The 4,038-nt window shown below is 51.1% G+C and overlaps 2 non-coding genes and 1 pseudogene across 2 annotated transcripts in view; all 3 read right to left on the reverse strand.

Moving 5' to 3' along the window:
- LOC149548519 (25S ribosomal RNA) overlaps window positions 1–886 on the reverse strand; it is a 3,377-nt gene extending 2,491 nt beyond the window's left edge. The window contains exon 1 of the ribosomal RNA XR_016354907.1: window positions 1–886. This exon is cut by the window's left edge and continues 2,491 nt beyond it. This is a non-coding gene — a ribosomal RNA (25S ribosomal RNA).
- A 190-nt stretch (window positions 887–1,076) lies between these two features.
- LOC149548520 (5.8S ribosomal RNA) lies at window positions 1,077–1,230 on the reverse strand. The gene has a single exon (XR_016354944.1). It is a non-coding gene; the product is annotated as a 5.8S ribosomal RNA (ribosomal RNA).
- Window positions 1,231–1,939: 709 nt separating this feature from the next.
- LOC149548521 (18S ribosomal RNA) lies at window positions 1,940–2,835 on the reverse strand (annotated as a pseudogene; the record flags this gene model as incomplete).
- Between the last annotated feature and the right edge of the window lie 1,203 nt (window positions 2,836–4,038).

Here is a 4,038-nt window from a genome sequence, read left to right on the forward strand (position 1 = left end):
GTATCGCTGCAGGCCTCCACCAGAGTTTCCTCTAGCTTCGCCTTGCTCAGGCATAGTTCACCATCTTTCAGGTCCCAACAGGTGTGCTTGCACTCGAACCCTTCACAGAAGATCACGGTCGGTTGGCGGTGCACCCCCTGAGAGGGGATCTCGCCAGTCAGCTTCCTTGCGCCTCATGTTTTTTCCCAACCCGCCAACTCACACACATGTTAGACTCCTTGGTCTGTGTTTCAAGATGAGTTGGATGGAAAGCCCGCTGGCCAGCGCCACGAGCGCACAGGTGCCTGAGAGCCCACCGTAAAGGCGCGTGCTTCGCTCCTTGACCGCCGTGACGGAAGTATTTGCGCAACCAGAAGGTCGCGCTTGTGCCACCGCGACAGCCTGCGCTTGCACGTCCCCCAAACTGAGTAGCTGACCAGCTCACACTATTTTGCATCCGACCGGGGCACATTGTCGGCCTCCATTCACTTTCCTCCTGGCAATTTCAAGCACTCTTTAACTCTCTTTTCAAAGTCCTTTTCATCTTTCCCTTGCGGTACTTGTTCGCTATAGATCTCTCGCCCGTATTTAGCCTTGGACAGAATTTACCACCTGATTAGGGCTACATTCCCAAACAACCCGACTCGCCGACAGCGCCTTGTGGTGCGACAGGGTCTGGGCCCAACGTGGCTCTCACCCTCTCCGGCGCCCCCTTCCAGGGGACTTGGGCCTAATCCGTCGCTGAGGATGCTTCTATAGACTACAATTCGACAGGCGTGGCCGTCGATTTTCATGCTGGGCTCTTCCCGATTTGCTCGCCGTTACTAGGGGGATCTTGGTAAGTTTCTTTTCCTCTGCTTATTGATATGCTTAAACTCAGTGGGTACTCACGCCTGACTTGGGGATGCGGTAGAGATTCAGCAATGCCCGCACTGCGAGGAATCGTTCGATCGACGCAAACCAACATCGGCCTTTGCGAGCCACTGCTCGTCGCGATGGATCGATGAACCTTGTGCTCATTTTAGCCGACCGCGCACCACTTGTGGACACGGATGGCCATTTCTGCTCCTCGCCGGGGAGGGCAAAATTTTGTAGTGTGATGCCCAAGTAGACGTGCCCTTGGCTGATGCCGCGGGCACAACTTGCATTCAAAGACTTGATGATTCATGAGATTCTGCAATTCACACTAAGTATCGCATTTTGCTACATTCTTCATCGTGGAAAGAGCCGAGATATCCGTTGCCGAGAGTCATGATTTTGTTTTGTTTTTGCCTTTCGGCGACCCAAGCGCGCAAGGCGCTGGCTCGCACTTCATTCTTTGGATTTCTAAGGTGCGCAATGCACCCGTGTGTTGTTGGGTGTTGACACATCCCGAACCCCGAGAACCCAATAGGTGCGACGAGGAAGGCTGTGGTGTGTCCCTGCCCCATCCCCTCGCAAAGGTGGGAGGCGACGCATGGGAGAGCCGTGTCAGCGGACGGGGCCCCTGCCCCACAAATCATGCGAGTGCACCCATCCTAAACAAAGAACGCTCCAAGCGATGAGTCAACACACCTGGGCAAGGCAACGGGGGGTTGCGGTAGTCCTGACTTGCCGCTGTCAAAACAATGGATCCCTAGCACAATGTCGCACACACGATCGGACCGTGAAATCTCAACGGGGGACGAGGCTCGGACCCCCTCTGAACTGTAACTGAGCAGAGACCACTCACTCCGACACGGACGTCGTTTGAAGGCACCTATCCTAATCCAGATTGCATCCAAGTCTCTTCTTCACCCCGCGAGGAATCCATGCTTTTGATCACGGGCATTCGATGTGACCCTTGACCTCGATGGTGCTAGACCCGTAGCTTGGCTGTCCAACACATCACTGCAGGGCCGAGTGTTCGCATGTCATCGAGATTTTAGGGGCGGGGAGGAGGCCAGCTCCATCCCCTACATGATTCAGGGTCTTGAACTGACAATGATCCTACCGCAGGTTCACCTACGGTAACCTTGTTACGACTTCTCCTTCCTCTAAATGATAAGGTTCAGTGAACTTCTCGCGACGTCGCCGACAGGAACCGCCATCGTCGCCGCGATACGAACACTTCACCGGATCATTCAATCGGTAGGAGCGATGGGCGATGTGTACAAAGGGCAGGGATGTAGTCAACGCGAGCTGATGACTCACGCTTACTAGGAATTCCTCATTGAAGATCAATAATTGCAATGGTCTATCCCCATCACGATGCAATTTGGCAAGATTTCCCAAACCTTTCGGGCCAGGGAGAGAAACTTGTTGGTTGCATCAGTCTAGTATGCATCTGGCCCAGAACATCTAAGGGCATCACAGACCTATTATTGCCTCAAACTTCCATGGCCTAGGAGGCCATAGTCCTAGTATTGTTATTTATTGTCACTAGCTCCCCGTGTCAGGATTGGGTAATTTGCGCGCCTGCTGCCTTCCTTGGATGTGGTAGTCGTTTCTCAGGCTCCCTCTCCAGAATCGAACCCTAATTCTCCATCACCCGTCACCACCATGGTAGGCCTCTATCCTACCATCAAAAGTTGATAGGGCAGAAATTTGAATGAAGCGTCGCCAACACAAAGGCCATGCGATCCGTCGAGTTATCATGAATCACCGAAATAGCGGGTGAGCCCTCACCGGCCTTTTATCTAATAAATGCATCCCTTTCGAGAGTCAAGATTTGGTGCACGTATTAGCTCTAGAATTACTATGGTTATGTGAGTAGCAAAGTACCATCAAAGAAACTATAACTGATTTAATGAGCCATTCGCAGTTTCACAATCTAAAATAGTTCATACTTAGACATGCATGGCTTAATCTTTGAGACAAGCATATGACTCAGAGACATCCATTTCCCAGGCATATGCCCCCTACATGCTTTTTGGTGCACCTCGTACAAATGGCCATACTTCGACAAGCCCTCCCAAAATTTTGCATCTGAAGAGAGAGATGAAACGCCTTGGGATTTTGTCCACACAATGCAAACACCGAACGCTCTCTTTAGGGGGGAGCTGAAGAAGAGTATCTCCTGCAGAACCCACGAGCTGCAGCCGTTCGGATCGCACAGGGCAGGACAGGGCATGGAGATTTTCCGCATCCAAACAAAAATTATCGGTAATACTCTATGCTTCTACTGGCCCAAACCACAAAGGCTGTCACGACAGTGCCATGCACTTCTGTATGATGAGACAGTGAAGAGGCGAGCACGCACCGAGAATGCACTAGCCGGCCCCCCTCTCAATCGCAAGGCTCTACCGATCGGCAAAAACTTAGGGTGGAGAGTGGACCCTTGATGAAATTAGGGATGTCGAGCAATGCACCCGTGCAACCATCTCTTTCCTTCTTGCCGTCTGGGCAGGATAAAAATGCAATGATAGAACGTGCCAATGAGACGGAGCCCTTGGCTAAAAGATACAACTCCATACACACTCAGCAACAAGCGCATCTTAGAATCGAACATCAAATGTGCAGTGTGTTGCAAGCTGTGCAGACACCTACATATAGGGTATATCCCACAAAACAAAGCGACAAGTACTTCCCACCAGCTCTGCCATTGCGATTACCGAATGGGATAATACTCACCACCACAGATTAATGACCATCATTACCATCTCGGAATGGATACAAGCACATCAAGCTTCATCCGATCAGCTGGATGAATTTCACCTTGAAGGGGCCCAATCCAAAAGTTCCGAAGGTCATCTCCTGAAACTCTCAAGAACAAGGAACATCTTACATTAATACTCTGCTACTGCGCCAACATAGGTTGCAATTAAAGAGAAATTGCAAGTCTGTCACAATGGCCCGAGGTCAATGCTTTGACTAAGTCAATTTTCTCTTGCAATCACCATGCCGCTGTTCACAGAGAGATCTCCCCATTCACTTGTGATACGACGCACAATCCAAGTGCTAGATGTGAGCTCGCCCTTGAAAGGCCACTTTCCAAGGCATCCCCCGATGACACATTGGAACGACAACCGCTGTCGAACCATTTCCCAATGTTGTGCCGATCGAGTTGGCATAGAGCCGCTAGACGAGGGCTCCCATTTT

This window comes from Cupressus sempervirens, chromosome 7 (genome assembly GCF_028749045.1).
Source record: "Cupressus sempervirens isolate cs-2001-9-10 chromosome 7, ASM2874904v1, whole genome shotgun sequence".
NCBI lineage: Eukaryota > Viridiplantae > Streptophyta > Pinopsida > Cupressales > Cupressaceae > Cupressus > Cupressus sempervirens.